Genomic DNA, 25,770 nt, shown 5'->3' with positions numbered 1-25,770 from the left:
TCATCATACATCATCCGCCACCACTTCCTGCCTGCGCTTGTCTCCCACAATGCCGAGCGTGGCAGGACGCCGTCGTACCCGCGGCGCCCCCAGCACCCGCCCAGCGCGCCGCATTAACTTCCCATTTGTCTTCCGTCTTCTCCGCAGACAAATATAGAAGCTCGAATTGAGAGAAAGACTTTGACGCGTCTTTGTCACGATCTTCATTATTTCGCCTTTTGACACTTTGACACGCTCACTTTGACGTGAGCGCAGCAGCGTGTATTAGCCGGCGCGAGGGTCCCCTGCCGCGCATGCCGTGTCGTACAGTAGCGTCGAACCCGAGGCAGTTGTATTTGGTGTCGTCATAATAAGGTAAACACAGCTTTTGTTTGTCAGGAAGTGGCTTTGCGAGGGGACGCTCTGGGTGTCTTCCCTGACGTCTCTGAGATGCGGCTGGTCTGTCCTCTTGTTGCCGTGACAGCCCGGCTTCTGTCTGTTGTGCCTCTGTCAAGAGGTGACCAACACACACTCACTCACACACACACACACTCACACCCACACTCACACACACACTCACACACTCACACACACACTCACACACACACACTCACACACACACACACACACTCACACCCACACTCACACACACACACTCACACACTCACACACAGTCACACACACATTGGCTGCTGTGAAGTGGCCAGGACGGTTGCCCGGGCAACCTCAGCCCCTTGAGAGAGTGGATTGTGAGACGTGAGTGTCCGTGTTTGTGTGTGCTCACGTTTGTGTCTGCCTGTGTGTGTTCGTGTGGACAGAATGTGTGTCTGTGAGTGTGTTTGAGTGAGTGTGTGAGTGAGCATGTGAGGGTCTGTGTGTGTGTGTGTGTGTCAGGAGACAGGGTGGGACTCAGGCCTGGCCATGGGATGCCTAACAGAGCCCCAACACCTGCCCACCCCTCCTCTGTGGGGAGTGCAGCCACTGAGCAGCTGAAGACCCTGGCCATGGAGCAAGGAGAGGGAGGGGAGGGAGGGAGGAGAGGGAGGGAGGGAGGGAGGGAGGGAGGGAGGGAGGGAGGGAGGGAGGGAGGGAGGGAGGGAGGGAGGGAGGGAGGGAGGAGAGGGAGGGGAGGGAGGAGAAGGGAGGGAGGAGAGGGAGGGGAAGGAGGGAGGGAGGGAGGGAGGGAGGGAGGGAGGGAGGGAGGGAGGGAGGGAGGGAGGGAGGAGAGGGAGGGGAGGGAGGAGAAGGGAGGGAGGAGAGGGAGGGGAGGGAGGGAGGAGAGGGAGGAGAGGGAGGGGAGGGAGGAGAAGGGAGGGAGGAGAGGGAGGAGAGGGAGGGGAGGGAGGAGAGGGAGGGGAGGGAGGAGAGGGAAGAGAGGGAGGGGAGGGAGGGGAGGGAGGAGAGGGAGGGGAGGGAGGAGAGGGAGGGGAGGGAGGAGAGGGAAGAGAGGGAGGGGAGGGGAGGGAGGAGAAGGGAGGGAGGAGAAGGAGGAGAGGGAGGAGAGGGAAGAGGGGGAGGGAGGGGAGGGAGGAGAGGGGGGAGAGGGAGGGGAGGGAGGGAGGGGAGGAGAGGGAGGGGAGGGAGGAGAGGGAAGAGAGGGAGGGGAGGGGAGGGAGGGGAGGGAGGAGAGGGGGGAGAGGGAGGGGAGGGAGGGAGGGAGGGGAGGAGAGGGAGGAGAGGGAGGGGAGGGAGGAGAGGGAGGGGAGGAGAGGAGAGGAGAGGAGAGGAGAGGGAGGGGAGGGAGGGAGGGAGGGAGGGAGGGAGGGAGGGAGGGAGGGAGGGAGGGAGGGAGGGAGGGAGGGAGGGAGGGAGGGAGGGAGGGGAGGGAGGGAGGGAAACAAAAGAGACATAAAGAGATGATGCAGAGGTGAGAAAGAGTGTGAGAGAGACAGAGAAAGAGAGAGAGAGAGAGAGAGAGAGAGAATGAGAGAGAATGAGAGAGAGACACAAAGAGAGGAAGTTAAAGAGAGAGAGAGACAGAGAGAGAGAGAAAAAGTGAGAGACAGAATGAGAGACACGGAGAGAGAGGGAAGGGAGGTGGGGCAGACAGGGTTAGAGCCCAAATAAGAGCAGCTGGCCAATGAGAGGAGAGGAATTTATTTATGATCTGCTTGGAAGAGGTTGTTCCACAGGGTGGTTTGATTAATGTCCAGCCCTCCATCTTGTCATTCTGTTTTTGTCTGCTGAGAAGGAAACAAAGCACAGGGGGCCAGGCGAGGGGGGGGGGGGTAGGGAGGGGTGGAGGAGGCAAGGGGGAGGGAGGAGGGGGGGGGTGAGGAGGGGAGGGGAGGGGAGGGGGAGGGGGGAGTGGTGGTTAATGGCTGCCGTTGCCGCGTCTTTTCATGTTGCCGGCGCTTGTCAGGTCTGATTGATGGCTCAGACAATGATTGGACAGACCCCCGGCCCAGCACTAAGAGTGAGAGAGAGAGAGAGAGAGAGAGAGAGAGAGAGAGAGAGGAGAGAGGAGAGAGAGTTTTCATTCTACCAATGAAAGAAGAGGAAAAGGGTCTATTAACCAATCGCAGGAGATGACAAGGTAGAGCAAGAGAACTTGTGAGAGAGAGAGAGAGAGAGAGAGAGAGAGAGAGAGAGAGAGAGAGAGAGAGAGAGAGAGAGGAAGAAGTCGGAGGGATTTGATTGGGCGGTTGGAACGAGAGGTTCATTGACAGTCTTGTGTATTAAACATGTCAGATTACTATAGATTATGTAGTTGGATACAACATTCATGGGACTATAATCGAGTCCAAATGTTTTTTTCACACGTCAGAGTGTTCTAACAATTTACGTGAATTAATCTGGAAATAACCTCAATGATGAATCTGAAAAAATACAATGATTATGTGTCAGAATATCTCTGTCCTGGTTTATCCAGACCTCTTCAAACCGAATGATTACTCAATAGAGCAACTTATGCTTTTCAGATCAGCACTGTGATTCAAAAGAACAAATAACATATTTTTCATGGTGACAAATTGAAATCAACACCATGAACATAAAACGGCAAAGACAGAGGATGAAGACCTTTAAATACATTATTCATTATCTGAATATATGTCACCTTTCATTTATGTTGGCACAGCATTACATTAGCACGCTCTCCACAATAGTGTCTGTTCTGCACGCGTAGAAGCACACGGACCATCATCAGATCAGAAACGTTTCAGCGTAAGAAATTGTAACATTAGACGAGAAGGTTCGGTCAGAACGTTACATAGCAGCCTTGACATCGACAAACGCTCGAATAATTCAATCACAAACAAACAACCCCGTCCCCAAGCACTCCTTAGCATGGACCTCCCCTTCTGATCGAAGCTGTACACACACACACACACACACACAGCTCTACTGTGTCACTGTTATTAGGTTTAGGAGCAGGAACACATGCAGAGGGGCCTATGGCAGCCAGGGGGGCGCCTCCCCCCCCCCCACACACACACACACACTCCTGCACCCCCCAGCCCAGCTCAACCAGTTGGGCCAAATGTATCCGTAAATTGAGTTGGTTCTGCTTTGCAAATCAGATTTCACATGGGGAGCCTTCGCCATTACTGAACTGCAGTGTGTTCCGGGGTCATCTGTTTCAGCTGAGGAAATTGATTTTGGTGTCTCGAACCTCCTGTTTGCTCTCTGCTGGCCATGTCCTGCTGCCTCCCTCTCCTCCACCCTCTCCTCCACCTGCTCCTCCACCCTCTCCTCCACCTGCTCCTCCACCCTCTCCTCCACCTGCTCCTCCACCCTCTCCTCCACCTGCTCCTCCTCTCCTCCACCCTGTCCTCCACCTGCTCCTCCACCCTGTCCTCCACCTGCTCCTCCCTCTCCTCCAACTGCTCCTCCTCTCCTCCTCTCCTCTCCTCTTCTCCTCGCCTCCAGCCCATCTCTTCCCCTCCTCCTCTCCTCCACCCTCTCTTCCACCCTCTCCTCCACCTGCTCCTCCTCTCCTCCTCTCCTCCTCTCCTCCTCCTCTCCTCTTCTCTTCTCCTCGCCTCCACCCCATCTCTTCCCCTCCTCCTCTCCTCTGCCCTCTCCTCCATCTGCTCCTCCTCTCCTCTCCTCCTCTCCTCCGCCCTCTCCTCCTCTCCTCCCCCTTTCCCTCCCCATCCCCCCTTTCCAACCTTATGTGTGTGCCATGTTGCCGTTGCTAGCGTGGTGCCGCACACTGTGACACACAGTAGCGCTGTTAGCTGGCAGGTGCACCTGTAGACTCTATTGTCTACTGTCTATTGGAACAGAGCAGACTCGCGGTGTTGACCTTGAGGTCGGGTAGCAGAGGTCATATCCTCGGAGAGAGGCGAGGCCCGCGGTATCAGCCTGGTCCTGGGGGGAGAAACACGAAAGTGCACCCGCGGTCCCCGGCGCAAGCGGCCCACAAGCTCCGAGGGAAGGAGATTGAAAAAAAGGACCACAGCTGGGTCTCAGAGATACACACACACACACACACAATACACGTACACACAAACATACACTGGCACGCACACAACATGCACACACAGACACATACACGACATGCACACACACACACGTGGGCACACACACACCCACCCACCCCTCAGACAATAACAGCTATGCTAATAATCAGTTATCCCAAATGAGTGAATATCCTGTCTCGCCTCCTGACACACTCCCAGTCAAATGATCTATGGAACCATAACTGCAGTTGAAATACCAAATATGTTATCATTTGCTGTGTTGGTACAGGTGGAAATGAGCTCCAAACTTCAGGAACGAGGGTTGAAGGAGAAAGATTCAAGGAGGCATTGGTGTATTCCAGGTGACCTTGCCACGACATGTTTCATTACTGCAGATCATATCTCTGTCTCTCACACCCTCCTCCACCTGCCTTTACATCCCATTTCAGTTCTCTCTCTCTCTGGTTCCTCTCCTCCTGCCAGAATCTCGTGTTTCTCTCACCAGGCTACGGATGCCCTCCGGAACTCTGCTCTCTCTCTCTCTGTCTGTCTCTCTCTCTCTCTCTCTCTCTCTCTCTCTCTCTCTCTGTCTCTCTCTCTCTCTCTCTCTCTCTCTCTCTCTCTCTCTCTCTCTCTCTCTCTCTCACCCTGACCCTAATGGCGAGGGGAGATTCTCAGACGCAGGAGTTCAGGTGGCCACTGCAGAGTGTGTTTTCTCTGTGTGTGCGCACACAGCTGTGTGTGTAGCGTGGAGGACGATGGGGGGGGGGGTCTGACAAGACTTGCACAGCATGACTCACACCCCCCCTTTCACAACTACCCCTCCGCCCTCACAATTACCCCTCTGCCCTCACAACTACCCCTCTGCCCTCACAACTACCCCTCCGCCCTCACAACTACCCCTCCGCCCTCACAACTACCCCTCCGCCCTCACAGCTACCCCTCCGCCCTCACAACTCCCCCTCCGCCCTCACAACCACCCCTCCGCCCTCACAACTACCCCTCCGCCCTCACAACCACCCCTCCGCCCTCACAACTACCCCTCCGCCCTCACAGCCACCCCTCCGCCCTCACAGCTACCCCTCCGCCCTCACAGCTACCCCTCCACCCTCACAACTACCCCTCCACCCTCACAACTACCCCTCCGCCCTCACAACTCCCCCTCCGCCCTCACAGCTACCCCTCCGCCCTCACAGCCACCCCTCCGCCCTCACAGCTACCCCTCCGCCCTCACAGCTACCCCTCCACCCTCACAACCACCCCTCCGCCCTCACAACTACCCCTCCGCCCTCACAACCACCCCTCCGCCCTCACAACTACCCCTCCGCCCTCACAGCCACCCCTCCGCCCTCGCAGCTACCCCTCCGCCCTCACAGCTACCCCTCCACCCTCACAACTACCCCTCGGCCCTCACAACTCCCCCCCCACCCCCCTCCATCACAACCACCCCCCCCTCTGCATCCCGAGGTGCGGGCCCCTCTGGTGTCGTTAAGTGAGTCTTGAGTGAGATTGATGGGGGTCAAGACCCCCACCCCCCCAACTCCCCCTGCACCCCCAATCCTGCTACCTCTTCCCCCCCCCTTACCCAGGGGCAATGACCCAACCCCACACCACCCCGCCCCCCCGTCCCCCCCACCACCACCACACTCTCCGCCTGGGACAGCCCAGCTGCGCCCGCTCCCCGCATTCCCTCCCTTCATCTTCCCCCCTCCCCTCCCTCCCTCCCTCCCTCCTCCCCTCCCCCCTCCTCCCCCTTGCTTCTCTGCGATCGCTCTCTGGCCTGAGCCTGGCTTCTCTCCGGCTCCGCTTGCCTTAATTGCCTGCTAGCTGTAACACTGGAGTGATCATAAATTACACCCAAGCCTCCGGCACCACTCCCCTCTCTCTTCTCATCTTTTCTCCCCCCCCCCCCTCTCTTTCCCCCGTGCCTCCCCAGAGTTTGACACAGACGGCTCTGACAGGAAGAGAGACAGCTCGGAGACAGATTGAGAGGAAAGCTCTGTTGTCTTCAATAAGTCTGTTTGTTTCGTCGCGTTACATTTAGACATTACATTTAGTCATTTAGCAGACGCTCTTATCCAGAGCAACTTACAGTAAGACATTCTCCCCGAGGCAAGTAGGGTGAAGTGCCTTGCCCAAGGACACAACGTCCTTTTTCACGGCTGGGAATCGAACCGGCAACCTTCTGATTACTAGCCCGATTCCTTAACCGCTCAGCCATCTGACTCCCCAGTCAGAAGGTCGTTGAGTGTTTCGAACAAAACACTCCTTGTGCAAACATGCAAAAACATCAACGGGCCAGAGCACAGACCCATCACCGGCAGTACAAGACACCACATCATATGTACACATGCAGAACAGGCGGAAGGAGGAGGAGGGAGAGAGCCAGGATGTGAGGCCGTGTTCAGCAGCTCTTTGTTGGGCTCGTCACGGCGTCTGTGTGGGTCCAGATAAGACCTGGGACTGGAGCACTGGCTGGACGCACTGCTGAGGCCTGACAGGACGCACTGCTGAGGCCTGACAGGACGCGCCGCTGAGGCCTGACAGGACGCGCCGCTGAGGCCTGACAGGACGCGCCGCTGAGGCCTGACAGGACGCGCCGCTGAGGCCTGACAGGACGCGCCGCTGAGGCCTGACAGGACGCGCCGCTGAGGCCTGACAGGACGCGCCGCTGAGGCCTGACAGGACGCGCCGCTGAGGCCTGACAGGACGCGCCGCTGAGGCCTGACAGGACGCGCCGCTGAGGCCTGACAGGACGCGCCGCTGAGGCCTGACAGGACGCGCCGCTGAGGCCTGCAAGGTGTACACACACACACACATGAAGACAGACAGACACTCAGAAACACACACATGCACAACACACACGTACACGACACACAAACACACACACTCGCGTGTCACCCGACTCGGAGCCTGTTGTTCATCAGCAGCTGAGATGAAACCAGCGGTCCATTCCTCTGAGTGTGGAGGGACATTCGTCTTAGCTGGCAGGTCAACTCCCTGACCCCAGCGCCGGTCATCTCTCCTGTGGCCCAAACACCAGGCAGCAGGACTCCTCCAGACCCAGCCTGCTCCAACACACTGCACACTCTCACAACCCCCCTCAACACACACACCTTCCACACACACACACCTTCCACACACACAGACACACACACACACACCTTCCACACACACACACTTACAACACATACACCCTAACCCTATGCACATACACACACTAACACAAACATACATACATACATACATACATACATACACATATTCACTGTGTGTATATATACAGTATATTTATAGCCTACACACACACACACACACACACACACACACTGTATGTAGTACTATAATCTCCCCTCACCATTACTGAGGGAATACAGCAGTGATGTGTCACAGCCCATTCATACAATTAAAACAAGCAGCACACTCCAAGCATGTCAATATGTTTATGTCAATATCAAGCATTAGGAATGTCAATATGTGAATGCTATAATGTTGTTACACAAACATTAATACTATGAAAACATCCATTTGTTTTCAGAACGCATCAATAACTTTAGCAGATGTCGATTCTTCAAAGGTAGTGATGTGTTGGAGCAGTTGAGGCAGTTGCATCAATATGTTTTATAGATCCATTTTCCTCATGACCTTAACATTTCTATGAACAAGAGCTGTTGGTTTATAGACCATGAGATGAAGGGAGTGCATGGAGAAGCAAATAACAACTTTATCCATCTTGTAAACGGGTCAAATAAAGATCAAATGACACACTCCAACATGGTGATGACAGCTATGATTCCACCGATTTCCATGGCTTTTTACGTCTTACTTTTCTCTGTCTCTGTCTATCTCTCTCTCTCTGTCTCTTTCTCTTTCTCTCTCTCTTTCAACCTGTCCCCACAGTTACCTCCCTCTCTCCTTTTCTCTGTGTATCGCCCTTTCCTCTCTGCAGGCCTCTTCCCCCTCCCCTCCCCCTCCCTCCCCCCTCCCTCCCCCCTCCCTCCCCCCTCCCTTCCCCTTCCCTCCCCCTCCTCTCTATATCTGCATGTTATTCCTTCAATCTGTCTATGTTCTTGTAACTGTCACCATATTTACACATGCCTCCCCCCATACTGATCTCTCTCTCCCCCCTCTCAGTCTATCCTCTCCCCCTCTCCCACCATCCTCTCGCTATCCTCCCTCTCCCCCTCTCCCTCCCCCTGTCTCTCTATCCCTCTATCTTTCCGTCTCTACCTCCATCCCGGCTCTCTCTCCATGTATTCCCCCCTAACCCCTCTTTCTGTCCTCCCCTTGCTCTCTTTACATGCCTCCCTCCCCCCCCCTCCCCCCCCTCCCTCCCTCCCTCCCTCCCTCCCTCCCTCCCTCCCTCCCTCCCTCCCTCCCTCCCTCCCTCCCTCCCTCCCTCCCTCCCTCCCTCCCTCCCTCCCTCCCTCTCTGCAGGAGCAGTGCTGGGCTGGGGAGATAATGGCTCCTCCATCTAGCTGCTGTAATGTGTTTGTGACGTGGGATTGTGCAGTCAGCCCCGGGGTAGCGCACACACGACATCATGATGGAGTGTCAGGTGCTGCAGGCAAATTTCTCTTTGTGTGTGACAGTGTGCAGTGTGTGTGTGTCTTCATGCACAGGGATGCAGAGAGAATCACTATGCATATCAAACAGCTACCTAATGATATCTATTTTCTTAGCCAGGATCCTTGACTGCTGGGGCCACCAGTCCTGCCTTCCCTGCAGATGAAAACAGCCCATTTCACTTCCACGTGACTGGGGGACCTCCGGGGAGCTGCATCGGTGAGCTGCCTTTCTCTGCCTCTCTCTGCCTCTCTCTGCCTCTCTCTATCCCTCTCTCTGCCTCTCTATCCTTCTCCCTGCCTCTTTATTCCTCTCTCTACCTCTCCATCCCTCTCCCTGCCTCTCTCTGCCTCTCTATCCCTCTCTCTGCCTCTCTTTCCCTCTCCCTGCCTCGCTCTGCCTCTCTCTGCCTCTCTCTGCCTCACCCCTGGTGCTCCTGCACGCCCACGGCCTGGCACGCCCAGTGGCTCTCTCTCTGCAGGAGCAGACCAGCACCTTCCACACACACACACACACACACAAACACACACACACACACACCACACACACACAGAAACCCCCCAGTTCTCAGGTGGCCTGTCGACTGTCCTCGCCTCTCCCTGCTGGGTCCTCCACAGCCGGCCGAGCACAGCAAGCCGACATCCAAACTGTTGTGGTTGTCGAGGCCAGGAATGTGGGGGCGGCTGGGCGGAGTGCTGGGACAGGCTGGGCAGCCGACACCTGATAGGCCACATCTCTGGCCCGGTGTCTGCTGGACCTGCTGGGCGCAGGGTCCTCATCCCTGGGCGCCGGGCGGAGACAGACAGAGCCCTAGAGAAGGAGGTAACTCACCGGGCCTCCGACACACGTCTGCATGTTCCGGAGGGGCCTGGGTGACACGCTCTCGGTCACACACAGGGGACTGCAGTCTTTGGGAGGAGGAGGGGCTCTGTGGGAACCTGAACACTCATGACAAAAACTGCTGTTTGACCCCGGCGCAGAGAACTCATCGATTCTGCGCTCAAAGAATGGCCAATGTGCATCAGCGTCCTGTGTGCGTTTGTGTGTACGCGTGTGTTTCTGTGTATGTGTTTGTGCATGTGTGTGTGTGTGTTTGGTAAGTTTAGCAGCTGTCTGCTCTCCTCTCCTCAGTTAGTGCCGGCTCTCACTCCACCGCGGGCCACGCGTCCTCCTTATTGGACAGGCCTAGGGGCCTCTCTGTCATCCGATAGGCTGGACAAGGACTGGTGTTTATCTAAGGGTTATGTTACAGCAATTACAGCGGGGTCGACGGAATACACACACCTACACACTCATGAATGGACACACACACAGACGGATGGATACACACACACACACACACACACAGAAGGATGGATACACACACACACACACACACAGACGGATGGATACACACACACACACACACACACACACACACACACACACACAGAAAGTGCTGGCAGTCTGTCACTGACAAAGCTTTCAGTGAAATTACATCAACCTGCAACCCCCTCTCTCTCCAACCTTGTCTCGTCAAGCTGTCTGTCCCCCCCCCCCATCCACCCCTGCCCCCCCACGCCCTCTCACTAACCCAGGTCCTACCTGTCACCTGATCCATGTCCAAGCCTTCACAGCCCTCCAGTCACACACACACACACACACACACCAAGCATACAAGTAATGACACCTAGAGCACACACATACACACACACACACACACATGGTTGGAGCCATCACGGCTTCGTTCAGGAAAACCTCTCTTGGTAACTGGCATCGGTTCAACATCCTAATGGTATCAAGTGCTCGCTTCTCACTGGGTTGGTGTGTTGGGTGGGTGGGGGGTGGGAGGTGGGGGGTGGGAGGTGGGGGGTGGGGGGTGGGACGTGGGGGGCACATGATGAGGCGGGTTCCGGCTCTACAGGAGAGGATTATCTTAAGATCATCTGATTTGGAAAGAGGCTCGGCAGTTTGGGAGGCAACATGAATCATGTGACATTTACGAGCACAAGACAGGAGATCTCGTTCGCCCACAAAAACTCAATCTAGACAGATGTCACGGAGTTGCTGTGTTTTCCGTCGCCGGTATGTTTCTGTCGTGGTACAGAACAGAATGCGAGCGATTGCGATATTTTCAAGTTAATGATGTTGTTTATCTTACTTTACCGATTGATACAAACCAAATCCCCCCAATATCCTTCCAACAGAGAGGTGGAGTGATTAGCTAATAATTAACTAATAATTACCCTTTTAGTTCTGGGGGATTCATTAGAACAAGCGCATTACGTATTGTATCATGCTAATTAATTTCTTTCTCGCTGTAATTGCACCAGGAATCACCTATTCATTGCAGTAGAAATCACAACGTTACGATTTGTGACAAGTGACATTTCACAACTGCATTGATGCATCTAGAAGCTACAAATTGGTTTAGTCCATTTTTTGGGGGGTTTGCTCAGTTTATAGATTGGTATCACAGCCCATCACACTTGGTTCCCTGTCTGTTTCCAGCAGAACAGCTTCTCCACGTCGGCCCCGAGGCAGATACACACTCCTGCTCTCCCCCCACATCCCATTGGTCGCACAGACTGGTCATGTGACGTCCCCTGTTGTCCTGAGCGGAGGAGTTCTGCTGAAGGCGCAATGCAGCTGATGGTGTCTCTCTGGCTGGGTCTGATCTGGTCAGACCTAGGTCAGCCCGGGCCTCATCTGAAGGGGAGCACGCAGACAAGGCCATGTTCTGTGCTGGCCTGTCCTGGTCATCCTCCAGTCCCTGGATCTGAACAACAGGCCCACCCAACTGGACACTCCCCCTCTGCCCCCATCCCCCCCTCCCCCCTCCTCCATCTCTGACCTCTCACCCCTGCCGTAATGTCATCCCCCCAGCGCTGGTAAATTGACCCCCCCCCCCCTGCTCCCTGAGACAGGCGCACAGGGACTCTCTGTTGATGGTGTCTGAAGGGGGTGTGGGGGTGTAAGGGGGTGGGGGGTGGGCGGGTCAAGGCACTGGCTACAATCAAGAAATCTGTACGATGAGACTTGTTCAGGTTAAGTTGGACAGTGTTGTGTCTGTGTTGCATTTGGCATCATATGGCAAAGATCCAATCCAGATCCCTGGTCGACTGGAGAAACTGAATCAAATGAAACCTTCATTACCTCGGAACTGCCCATTCCGAATCTGGATACAATTAAAAACAAACAGATTAAATCACTCGTTAAACCAGATACTTAATTCTCAGTCTGACTGAAGTAAATCTACTCTTCTTCACAATGAGAACTACTGCTGTACTGTAGAGCAGAAATATGGACATCATTAGCTGCACTAACGAGGACAGTTTCTATTCATGTATTCATTCCGTTTCCTATATTCATTCATTAGTTTCTCAGTTAAACCATTAATCAGCCAGCTCGGTTAATTAGCTGTCATTTTTCCATTTGCAGTAAATAACAACGTGGACACACACACACACGCACTCACACACACACACACACATACACACACACTTCACACACAGTGTCCACAGTAGAAATACTGCTGTGCAGGACTGTGTCCACCTCAGCAACCTTCACCCCTCCGCCAGCTGAGCTGCTCTGTATCTGTGCTCTGCTGAGGAGGCCTGGGGTGAGAGAGGGTCCCCCTCTGCACGAGGGGGCACAGGGACCCAGCAGCGTTGAGTCACGAGCGCTCTCCTGAGCTTTCACCGCTGCGCCGCTAAATCACGGCGAAGGCGCGGGGACAAAAGAAAGATGCTCTGCGCAGGACGCTGGCTTGAGTTGATTCGAAGGAGATAAAAAGAGAGAGGAGAAAGGAGAGGGAGGGGGGGAGGAGGGGGCACAGGGATGAAGGGAGAGAGGGAGAGAGGGAGAGAGGGGGAGGGAGGGATAGGGACGGGGGAGAGGGGAGGGGAGGGGAGGGGGAACGATGGAATTCCAATTCGATGGCTAGAACAGGCCTCCTCTCTCCAGATGCCATCTCCATGACTACGGCAGGCTGGGAACCTGACCTTTGCCCCCGGGGGGGTCTGTGCCGGGGGCAGGCTGGTGACCCCTGCTGTTTGGACAGAATTAACCGCGGGCATGGAGAGAAAGACAGGGGGCCATCTGCTGGCATCTGACCAGGAGAGAGAGAGAGACAGAGAGACAGAGAGACAGAGAGACAGAGAGACAGAGAGAGAGAGAGAGAGAGAGAGAGAGAGAGAGAGAGAGAGAGAGAGAGAGAGAGAGAGAGAGAGAGAGAGAGAGAGAGAGAGAGAGAGAGAGACAGAGAGAGAGACAGAGAGAGAGACAGAGAGACAGAGACAGAGAGACGGAGACAGAGAGACAGAGAGAGAGAGAGAGAGAGAGAGAGAGAGAGAGAGAGAGAGAGAGAGAGAGAGAGAGAGAGAGAGAGACAGAGAGAGAGAGAGACAGAGAGTAATAACTGTGTTTATTACTAACTCTTGTAAGTATTCTGCATGACTACATATCAGCTGGCATCCTGCAGGAGGATCGTGTCAGGACAGCGCCGTATCCTGCAGGCGGCCCCAGAACCAGAGGTTGGGTGTGTGTGTGTGTGTCTAGTGCCTTATCACAGCTCAGCCTCTTTGTGGACGGTTTGATTGGGTGGTCAGAGAGAGAGCTCTCTTATGAACACAACAGTGTTAGTTTGACACCTTCTGTTTGGGCCCTGGTGCTTCCAGGAGGGAGGTTCTGGCTCCGAGCCAACCAGCCTGTCATATTCTGAGTTATGACTTTTTCCCACACCCTCAGTAACTCTGAGGTCAAAGGTGAATGTGCCAGTCAAAGTGACACATTCTCTAGTCCACTGCTGGTCTATCTCTCTTTCTCTTTCTCTCTCTCACACTCTCTCTTTCTCTCTCACACACACACACACACTCTCTCTCTCACTCTCTACCCCTCTCTCTCTCTCTCTCTCTCTATCTCACTCTCTCTCCCTTTGTCACACATACACTCTGTGCCTCTCCTTTTCCATAATAAAAACATAAATAATCTTTCCTTTTCCCTCTATGAATCTCTCTCTGTCAGTCCCTCTCTCTCTATTTCTCACTCTCCCCTCCCTCTGACTCCACCTCCTCTATGTTGAATCAACATGTGATTGGACAACTCTCTCCCTCTTTTTCTCTGCCTCGCTCTCTCACTGTAGCCCAGCATGCCTCACACCAGTCTCCGCCTCTCTCTCTCTCTCTCTCTCTCTCTCTCTCTCTCTCTCTCTCTCTCTCTCTCTCTCTCTCTCTCTCTCTCTCTCCCTCTCTCTCCCTCTCTCTCCCTCTCTCTCTCTCTCTCTCTGTCTCTCTCTCTCTCCCTCTCTCTCCCTCTCTCTCTCTCTCTCTCTCTCTCTCCCTCTCTCTCCCTCTCTCTCTCTCTCTCTCTCTCTCTCTCTCCCTCTCTCTCCCTCTCTCTCTCTCTCTCTCTCTCTTTCTCTCCCTCTCTCTCTCTTTCTTTCTCTCTCTCGCTCTTTTCCAGTCCTCATCCCAGTTTGAGGCTGACATGTCCGTCCTATGGTGCAGTTTGGCTCTTGCGTACAGTATGTCCACTGTTCGGAGACAGCAAAGCACCATGTCCAGGGGTGCAGATCTCTCCTGGTCCTCTCTCAAACACCTGAGGGTTCTAGTGAGTTCCACAGGCCCCTTAGAAGATGTTGATTAAAGATGAATGTGTGTCAATACGATTTACTAACTCACCAAGGCCTCATAACGTATCTAACTAGTGCTTATTTCAAGCCCCTGGATCAGAGGTGTTTCCTGGAATTGAATAAGAAGGCCGTACCAGGGCGGGAAGCAAAGGTCAAAGGTTTCCGTAGCGCCGCAGTGAATTGTGGGCCCTCCAGGGAGACGTCCAATCAGTGAGGAGGACAGCCAGAGGCACTTCCTGTCAGTAATCAACAGCCCAGGTGTGATGGATGCCATGTGACAGTGACGCACACACACACACACACACACACCCAAACACACACACACACACCCAAACACACACACACACACCCAAACACACACACACACACCCAAACACACACACACACACGTGCCAGTACACACACACGTGGTGAAGCTGTCCAGAGGGTGACGTTAAACACAAGGCCCAGGTGTATGGCACGTCCATGTATCACTGCTGCTCTGACTACAAGCACCAGCGTGTCATTTCCTGGGAACAGGGAGCGGGCCAAACCAATGACATTACACAGGACATTACACATATGTGTGCGTACGTGTGTGTGTGTGCACGTGTGTGTTGGTAGAAGTGTGTGTAAGTGTGTGTACTGTGTGTGTATGTCTACACGTGTGTGTGTGTGTCCGTACCTGTGTGTGTGTGCGTGTGTGAGTGTGTGTGTGTGTGTCAAATTATGACGACCCCCTCCTCTCTCCCTCCCCTCTACCATTTCCAGGCTGCAGAGACACAGATGAAGAACTAGTCTACTGTCAGTCTTTCCTCTGGCAGCTTGGGTTTTAATTAGCCTTCACCAATACAGCTGCTGGGGCCTGGCTCTCACTGGACCGACTCACCACGGGAGTGTTCACAAGCAGCCAACCACAACCCGGAGCTGGGCTCGGAGGGTCGGAGCAGCCAATCAAACGCCTCTGTCACGTTTTTTTTTCATCATTCTAATACAAGAAAGTTTAGGTGTAGGATTATAGATTTATTTTTTATTTTTATGAAAAATATTTTTTGTGTTATTGTTAAGATGATGTAGGCCTATGTTAAAGCAAATGTTTGATGAAGTAAATACATTTAATAAGCCCTTGAACCATAAACCACCAAATCTGAGTCATGATTAGGAATTCTGTCATCAATACAATCGTATCAATAGGCATCAACACCTACAGACAGCAAACCCACAGACCCTGGGAACTTCCACCGACCAGCTACGGTGAACCATTAATATCCAGTCATCTGGAGAGGCCAGGGCTGTGAAACACTGAATAACGTCTCGAGATTGGGAATCTACATCGTGCTTGATCAGCAGCGACAGATCTAATCAGTCTTTGGGATATGAACGAGTATGATATTGTTTTAAGAGCTTCTGACGCGAGGGTTTTAATATCGTCAGTCTGCATGACTGATGCCGTGTGTTCATAGCGCAGATAGATCCACGCCACTTAAACAGCAGATAACTCAGATGGCGCGTTAACCCGTCTGTCACTCGGTAACGGTGTTATTAAACGCTACGGGGTTGGGGTGGAAATATACGCGATAGTATTCCTCTGTCATTCCTCATATTTATCTCTCTCTTGATTTAATCTCGTCAATGGTAGGATAATTGCATATTTTCAAAATCACCATTTTTCAAGATGTTGTCACACTAAAAGGTGCATTATGTTATTTCCTAGTTTAATATCTCATGCAACGATTGAAATCCGACGTCATTCTTATTTTCACAAAAATATAAATATATTTGACGTTTCTATTATATGCTTTCTTTTTTTGGTTTTAAGGCCCCTTTTTAGACGGTATGTCTGCACAGCTCAGAAAATCCTGTCTCTGTCCCTCTCTGAAATCCGCCCAAACTGTATTATTATGGAAATAGTGTCAGATAGCATGTAATGAATTCATTATCATGCCTTTATTAAGTTCTCATTTACATAACGCTACAAAGAGATGCTGGCGAATGGATCTGGACATGATTTACATGAGTGAGTGGCTCTAATGCATCGAGCGTGTGCGTGGCTGCCTGCAGCTTGTGTGTGTGTGATAGAGAGAGAGTGGGGGGAGGGGAGGGAGAGAGAGAGAGAGAGAGAGAGAGAGAGAGAGAGAGAGAGAGAGAGAGAGAGAGAGAGAGAGAGAGAGAGAGAGAGAGAGAGAGAGCATGTGTGTTAGTTTGGAAGGAGCTTAGATACGTGACTTAAAACACTCACATGGGAAAAACATGTCTCCGGCGGTGCTTGCGTGTGCGTGTGTGTCCCTGTGCTAACGTGTGTGCTTGGAAGGAATATAAATGTATCGCTCAGCTGACTGCCTTTCGAGGACCTGAGAGGAGGATGTGTGTGTTGTCATGAGGACTGCCAGGGGAAGGGGTGTGGCCATGCAAATGAGATGTTTGTGCAACAGACTGTACTCACTCAGGAAAGCAGAAAGATTTCATCATCAGATGAAATCCGTTTGAGGAAAAAAATCACTGCACATTACTGAATGTGGATGTCTTAGATCTCACACACACACTCACACACACACACACACACACTCACACACTCACTCACACACACACACACACACACAGACACACACAGACACAGACACAGACACAGACACAGAGTATGGAAGGGTTCTTTACAGCAGGGGTTCTCAAACGTTTTGGGGCCAGGGACTCCTAACAGGGGAGAACATTTTCCAAGGACCCCCCCATCATCCTAACGCCCAGTCAGCCTTCACCCTTTGTGCTCTTACCTGGACACAATATGCTTGTTTTATTGGTGTAATCTGCAGATTATGACATATTTTTCATTTTTTAATGATACAGCACAATTTTATGATTTATGGCAAATTATTTCGCGGACCCCCTGGTCATGGTTTGCAGACCCCTAGGGGTCCGGGTACCCCACTTTGAGGACCATTGCTTTACAGGACCAAACAGCAGAACTTTATCCATGCATTATGCTTTCCAAAATAACTAGTTGTCAGCTACTTTTCCGGTCAAATCATGAACACAGGCCTAGACTCTGAGGTGTTTTTGCTGCATGAAATGCTGCCTCACTTTCTGTTGAATGAGACTGACCACAAACTCCGAACAGGCCTCAACCACACCTAAAGTAACAGGGGAGAGGAGAGAGCGAAAGAGAGAGCGAAAGAGAGGAAGAGGGAGAGAGAGAGATAGAGGAAGAGAGAGAGATGGAGAGAGACAGAGAGACAGGAAGAGAGAGAGGTGGAGAGAGAGAGAGGGAGGGAGGAGGAGAGAGAGAGATGGAGAGAGACAGAGAGACAGGAAGACAGAGAGATGGAGAGAGATAGAGGTAGGGAGAGAGAGGGAGAGAGACAGGAATAGAAAAAGAGAAAGAAAGGGAGAAAGGGGGAGGGGGGAAACTGAAGGGTTAAGTCCGACGGGCAGCCATCAGTTTAATCATAATCAGGAGGGCTAAGGAGGAGTAATGGAGGCTTGGCTTGCTGCACGCTTGTGTTCCGACAGAGATTAGCCGGCAATTTGCATAGCGCCTTCCTTCATCCCGGCGCCGCCGGAGACAGACCGCCCTCCTCGGACACAGCCAACCATAGCCCCGCGGGCCGCGTCGCCGTGGTGACAAATGGATCCGCCTGGCGCTGTCTCTGCGCCGGGGGCCGGGGCAGAGCGCAGACAGTGACTGATGGCCAGACGTGGTAAATAGTGCAGAACTTTCTTTAATAGGAGTACAAGAGGTGTTTAAAAACTGCAGTAATGGAGAAATATGGAGCCAGCCGGATGGAGGGCGGAAGGGCGGAGGAGAGGTGGAGGGGGTGGAGGAGGGAGGGGGTGGAGGGGCGCTGAAAGGTATGGAAGACAGGTAGAGGGAAAGGGAGGAGGAGAAGTGGAGAGGGTGGTGGAGGGATGGAGGAGGGAGGGGTGGAGGAGAGGGGTGGAGGAGAGGGGGTGGAGGAGGGAGGGGGTGGAGGATGAAGGGGTGGAGGAGGGAGGGGGTGGAGGAGGGAGGGGTGGAGGAGGGAGGGAGGGAGGAGAGGGGGTGGAGGAGGGAGGGGTGGAGGAGAGGGGGTGGAGGAGGGAGGGGGTGGAGGAGGGAGGGGTGGAGGAGGGAGGGAGGGAGGAGAGGGGGTGGAGGAGGGAGGGGTGGAGGAGAAGGGGTGGAGGAGGGAGGGGGTGGAGGATGGAGGGGTGGAGGAGGGAGGGGGTGGAGGAGGGAGGGGTGGAGGATGGAGGGGTGGAGGAGGGAGGGGTGGAGGAGGGAGGGGGTGGAGGAGGGAGGGGTGGAGGAGGGAAGGAGGGACTTATGGGATGGGATGAAGGGCGGAGTTGTCCAGCAAAAGGAGAATTTGATTGAAAAGGATTTCTTTCTTTTTTCACCTCCTCTGTGTTGACTGAAGAAAAACATGTCTGAGTCTTTGTTTATTTGTGTCTCTGAGTCTGAGGGTTGTCAGGGTGACGAGTCTGAGGGTTGTCAGGGTGACGAGTCTGAGGGTTGTCAGGGTGATTGGACTGATCCGTCAGCTGTCAGGGACGCCCCTGTGGTCAAACCCAGACAGAACGTTGACGTGACCCGGTAGTTCTGACGGCGCTCCCGTCTGGCGACCGCTTTCACCCACGCTCGGGATCGGACGCCGGCAAGCCTCCCTTCCCCTCCAAACTCGGAGCGTCACCACGACGGCTTGCTTGTTTGGTGGCTATATAACCTGTCTGTGTATAATGGTTATTTTCTACAGGGGTAGATCTATTCTACAGATTCCCAGTGTACTCCAGGTCTGTGTGACAGGTCCAGGTGGGACCAATGACAACCGCGCTAATGCCATGTAAACGCAACTTCCCACCTCCAGCCAGTCAACCCTGCCAGCTCGTCTGTGCTCCCCCAGCAGGCAGGCCTCGCGGGCAGGCCTCGCAGGCAGGCTGCTCCCCCTCTCCCTGGAGCTCGACGGAGGAGCGCGCGGGCCCCGGATGGAGAGGAAGCACTCATTAATGAACAGCAACCTTATCTGTGTCCACCATGCTGCCTCAGGGAGAGGGGGGAGGGAGGGGCAGAGGGGGGGGTTGTGTGACCGTGTGTGTGTGCGTGAGTGAGTGTGTGTGTGTGTGTTTGTGGGGGGGGGGGGTTCTGATGGATCGGTCCCATCACTCACTGTCCCTCCTCCGCCGCCCTCGATAACGAGTGGATGGAGTGATGGGGTGGAGGGAAGGAGCAAGGGATGGAGAGAGAGAGAGAGAGAGAGAGAGAGAGAGAGAGAGAGAGAGAGAGAGAGAGAGAGAGAGAGAGAGAGAGAGAGAGAGAGAGAGAGAGAGAGAGAGAGAGAGAGGTGGAGAGCTTGTCGTGGCTGTGGGTCCCCACTGCCATGAATCAAGTCCTCTCTGGTGTGAAATTAAAGCAGAGACAAGAGACAGGGTGACACAGAGATGGAGGGAGAGAGACATAGCCATAGACATAGCACTAGACAGAGAGAGAGAGTTAAAGACAGAGAGACAGAGGGTGAGAGCGTGAGAGAGAGAGACAGACACATAGTAGAGACAGAGACAGAGAACGAAAGACAGAGAGCGAGAGACAGAGAGAGACAGAGAGAGATAGAGAGAGACAGAGAGCAAGAGACAGAGAGAGACAGAGAGGGGGGAGGAGGAGAGAGGAGCATTGGGTACTGTGTGTTTAAGGGGACAGTTGTGCTTCCCTGTAACCAGAGTCTCTTCCTCTTAATCGAGGGAGGGAGGAACAACACTGTCAACACAACAAACACACCCCCACTACTCCCCCTCATTCTCCCCCTCTCTCTCTATCTAGCTTTCTCCCTCTCTCTCTCCCTCTATTTTTCTTTCTTATCTGTCATTCATCTGCCTTTGGGAGCACTTCTCCACTCCCTCCCTTCCTGTTATCCTGTGGCTTCATACTTCCTGTGGCTCTGTACTTTCTGTGGCTTTGTACTTCCTGTGGCTCTGCACTTCCTGTGGCTGCGTACTTCCTGTGGCTCGCACTTGCTGTGGCTCTGTACTTCCTGTGGCTCTGTACTTCCTGTGGCTCTGTACTTCCTGTGGCTCTGTACTTCCTGTGGCTCTGTACTTCCTGTGGCTCTGTACTTCTTGTGGCTTTGTACTTCCTGTGGCTCTGCACTTCCTGTGGCTGCGTACTTCCTGTGGCTCGCACTTGCTGTGGCTCTGTATTTCCTGAGGCTGCGTACTTCCTGTCTAGGTGTGACTTAGCTTCCTCCATTTTGAAACAACCTCGCCTGGACCTGCTTGTCCCCCCAAAGACACATACTGTGTGTGTGCGTGTGTGTGATTCAGCATCCCAACCGGACTCCTCGTCATGCTTGCTGTGGACAGTGTACACCACTGCCACCTGCTGGCTTGTTTGCACATAGCCCTAGTTGAGACCTCTGCAGCCATCACCTCTGCCAGCTTGCAATAATGCAAAGTCACCACAGGATGGCACTCTCCCCGTTGATTCTCTCTAACCAACTCTGGAGTCAAACACAGTGTGTGTGTGTCTGTGTGTGTGTCTGTGTGTGCCTGTGTGTGTGTGTGTCTGTTTGCATCAAAGAGAGCAAGTGGAGACTGCAGCCCTCCAGGACTTGGATCGTGTCCCTCCTCCAGGGGGCTGAGGGCCAGGGCTGAGCCCAGGGCAGAGAGACACCAGGGGGTGAGGGCCAGGGCTGAGCCCAGGGCAGAGAGACACCAGGGGGTGAGGGCCAGGGCTGAGCCCAGGGCGGAGAGACACCAGGGGGTGAGGGTGGTAGCACCATGCTGTCTGCTCCAGATGGCAGGAAAGACCAGCGTCTACAGGTCTGGCTGGCAACACAGAGAGAGAGAGGGAGAGGGAGAGAGAGAGAGAGAGAGAGAGAGAGAGAGAGAGAGAGAGAGAGAGAGAGAGAGAGAGAGAGAGAGAGAGAGAGAGAGAGAAAGAGAGACAGAGAGAGAGAGACAAAGAGAGACAGAGAGAGAGAGAGAGAGAGAGACAAAGAGACAGGGAGAGTAGAGGGGAGACAAAAGAGACGTAAAAAAAAGACAAAGAGAGAGGTGGAGCGGGAGGAAAAGAGAGGGAGGACGAGTGAGAAAGGGAACCAAAAGAAGAGAGGAGAGAGAGGAGGTTTGACTGACATAATCACTTCAAAGGTTGGCACCAGCGTGTGCACCAGCAGACACAGACTGACAGAAGTTCCACAGGGTGCTGGCAGTGGGCATGGCTGGCACTGGGCATGGCTGGCACTGGGCATGGCTGGCAGTGGGCATGGCTGGCACTGGGCATGGCTGGCACTGGGCACGGCTGGCAGTGGGCATGGCTGGCACTGGGCACGGCTGGCAGTGGGCATGGCTGGCACTGGGCATGGCTGGCACTGGGCATGGCTGGCACTGGGCATGGCTGTGTGCTCGGTGTTGGAACACAACATCGCCCTCTGCTGTGCAAATCCGGCACCTCCACCAGTGTCCCGTCCAAACATGGCAGTACTGTCTCACTGACCAGACGTGTCACATGGTAGTACTGTCTCACTGACCAGACGTGTCACATAGCAGTACGGTCTCACTGACCAGACGTGTCACATGGTAGTACTGTCTCACTGACCAGACGTGTCACATAGCAGTACTGTCTCACTGACCAGACGTGTCGCATGGTAGTACTGTCTCACTGACCAGACATGTCACATAGCAGTACGGTCTCACTGACCAGACGTGTCGCATGGCAGTACTGTCTCACTGACCAGACGTGTCGCATGGCAGTACTGTCTCACTGACCAGACGAGTCACATGGTAGTACTGTCTCACTAACCAGACATATCAGAGCCTGACCGAAAGACTAGCGAAAGGCCCTGTCGAAAGCAATGATTGCAGGTCATCTACGGTGAGTATCGACCTGAGGGAATCTGTCACAAAGCCGTCAACTATCTGCCAGACCTTTTGTGTTTGAACCGGGGTGATTTGGCTATCTGTGTTGAGACAGTTTTGTGGCATGCACCTGCTTTGAATAGACATTTGAGTGTGTGACTGCTTCAATGTGTCCCTGCATGTTCACAAACAATGGTCTTTGTGAAGGCGACGTGGCCAGCCTGACCCACAGACAGGCACGGCGTCCAAAGCGTTCGAAACACCATCAAATCGATTCACGCTCACCACAGACCCGAGAGGACGACCAAAAGCAGATTCTAAACGATGATTTCAGATTGATATCAAATTGCAAACCGTCAACACATCACTGAACATTGTACATAAGAGTGGCCCGGTCTTCCTTGACTACCAGAAGAGAAATGTCATTGGTTTACTACGATGTCGTAGGCTAACTTTGTAGGCTTTTTCTTTGTACATCAGTTGGCTCATCCAACGGAGTTGTGAATTTTTCCCTCCGCTTTCAGAACTGTGATATCCTTTCTGTTCCCCACATTCAAACTGAAGGAGGTAAAAAATACTTTTAGGTGTGCTGCCCTGACTGACTGGAATTCTCCTCCAGGAAATATGAAATGACTAAACTTGGTACTTAAGGAACGTTCGAACGGTATTACGATGAATCGATGATTTGTACTTCCTTCTGTCTCACCCAGCTGCCCACTTTCGGCCAGGATACTTCTGTAAAAGAGATTTCTAATCTCAGAGAGCTTGTCCTGGTTAAATAAAGTTAATAATAACAATAATACACGTAGACATCCTTGATGACAGTAGCTTATTACACCACCTTTGCCTTACAGAGGTCTTCCTGTTGCAGGGCAGGGGGTTCTGGGAAAGGCCCAGTGTTGGTGGTAGGAGATAGCGTTGTTGGGTGTTGAATACCGGGCCTCTTTCATCTCTGTTTGTCGTTCCTGTCTCTCCCATTCTCCAATAAAACAGTAATGTCCTCCTTTACACACCTTGTTGCTCCCCATCCAGAGACAAGGAGGGAGGGAGGGAGCTCAGCTCTCCCTCTCTCACATTCTAGGTGAGAGAGGGAGACAGACTTTCACACCCCAAGCTCTAAACTGGTCACCAATTCCCCCCTTCTCTTCCTGAACGAGGTCAAAACAAGCAGGTGACTTCGGGAGCCGCGTGTGGTCACATGCAACCTGATGGTGGTTAATGTTCCAACCCCGGGCCGGTTTAGACCTTGCCTGACCGCTGCTCTGCATGGAGCATGTCTGGACAAAGAACCAGCCCCAGACACACGATGGAGATAGGAGGGAGGGATTGTTTGCAGATTTGCATGCAAGTCACCCTTCCAGTAGGGACTCAGTGTCCTCCATCTTTAATCTGTCCTGTTGTCCTGTCTGAACGGCCGTAGATCAACACAGATAACCATCGTCTTCCTGTTGGGCGGGTTTCAAACACAAGCCTTTATGGTGGAGCAACCAACCCACCATGGGCCTCATGGACTGAACAAACCCTGAAAACATCCTGCATTCAAACTGTGCAGCCCGGCAACGCTATCCTTTTATGAGGATGGGGCGGGGCTGGGAGATCATTCGGCATAGTGACATGATGCCTCACAACAAACAATATAACTGCTTGTTTGACAGTTTACCGGGAGATGTTTGAGTTGGTGTTTGTGTTACCTCTGACTTGCTGGGGCATTACTGTAACACCATAACCGTTGAACATGATTTGATGGCGTGGATGTGCGTGTGTGCGCGCACGGTTGTGTGCGCGTGTGCGCGTGTGTTTTCCGCAAGTTGACATCGTCAACAGGTAGTCTAGCTCTGATGACCACACACACCAGAACCACAGAAACGGACTTCTTAACAATGTCTGCAGGGCTGGGGTTGGGTAAGAGGTAAGAAACTCAGTTAGACATTAACTCTCCCCCTAGTTGCCAAGGGAGGAACAGGAATGTGTGCTGAAAAGATGAATATCAATATTAGCCAAATATGACAAGCCACATCTGAAGTAAACCTCAAGGCCACTCCTCGCTCTGCTCTGACCACAGCAGACTTCAGACGCACAGCAGTCGAGTGTGTGTGCGTGTGTGTGTGTGTGTGTGGTGTGTGTGTGTGTTAAGATGAACCCCAGACCTGCAGTAGAGTGAAGCTGATTCTGCGTCTGTGACTGTGTCACCCTGGTTTTGTTTACCTACGGGTGGAGCTGGCATTGTTCAGTGGTGTGTGAGTGTGTGTGTGTGTGAGTGTGTGAGTGTGTGTATGTGGGGTGTGCATGCGTGCGTGTGTACATTGAATGTGTATGTGTGATAGTGGAAGGAAAAGGGAGAGAGATAAGAGGAGGGAGAGGGAGAGAGAGAGAGAGAGAGAGAGAGAGAGAGAGAGAGAGAGAGAGAGAGAGGAGGAGGGACAAAGCCAGCACCTGTGCTGCTGTACCTGCCAGTCTGACAGAGAGAGCACAGACCACAGAGGAGGACCAGAGAGGACAGTCAGGATAACCCTAACCCTAACCCAGAGAGGACAGGCAGGATAACCCTAACCCTAACCCAGCTGTGAAGCACAGTGTCAGTCAGGCGTGGACATGGCTGTTATCTGACCGCTCGGAAAACCTGTGCATTGGACTCAAGGATTCTCGCTTGCCGTGTAAACGTTGGGGGAGGAAGAAATCACCCAGATCTACACCTGTACAAAGGTGAGGATGTTACACATACACACCCACACACACACGAACATAATACACACATCATGTCCAGAATACACACATGGATTCTTTATCCACTGCCTACTTGGCCATGTTAGAGATGATTGTGTCCACAGCAGCAGTGAAGTGGAAGGGCTTGTGAAAGCAGACTCTTGTACTCTGGGCCTTGAGTACCAGTCAGAAATAAGTACCTTTGGACACACAACTATTTGATCTTTTACACAGAACAAACACAGCGCTGTTGGGACACACACACACACACACACACACTCATACACACACACACACACTCACACACACACACACACACACTCACACACACACACACACACACACTCACACACACACGTACACACTGAACCTCTCTGAATACCTCTTTGCTAAGTCAGAGAGCACAGATCCCTGTTGCTCACAGATACAACAGTACAGACATGAGTTATTATGAGTGCATCTCCATACTCTTACGGTCTGGACAGATGTAGAAAGACATGAACCCCTTTGAGGAACCAATGACCGCGCTATGGAAGAGGCTGCAAATCCACACGTCATTTCAACATTGTCCTTTTCATGGTCCATTTCTCGTCTTATTTGAAGGATGGGAAATGTTCCCTCCGTAGGCAATATGGAACATATCTGGTTCCTGGTAACAGGGCTGTGAGTGGTTCTAGGTGAGCAACATCATTGTCTATTGTGACC

General features: G+C 53.0%; 1 long non-coding RNA gene across 1 annotated transcript; it reads left to right on the top strand.

Annotated features, from left to right (window-relative positions):
• Positions 1-8,887: 8,887 nt before the first annotated feature.
• LOC146254021 (uncharacterized) lies at positions 8,888-11,497 on the top strand. Its single transcript, XR_014731738.1, has 3 exons — positions 8,888-8,943; positions 9,068-9,170; positions 11,442-11,497. It is a non-coding gene; the product is annotated as an uncharacterized LOC146254021 (long non-coding RNA).
• Positions 11,498-25,770: the final 14,273 nt, after the last annotated feature.

This window comes from Hypomesus nipponensis, chromosome 17, assembly GCF_054491055.1.
Source record: "Hypomesus nipponensis isolate SF chromosome 17, ASM5449105v1, whole genome shotgun sequence".
Taxonomy (NCBI): domain Eukaryota; kingdom Metazoa; phylum Chordata; class Actinopteri; order Osmeriformes; family Osmeridae; genus Hypomesus; species Hypomesus nipponensis.
This window is presented reverse-complemented; position numbering and strand designations above follow the sequence as displayed.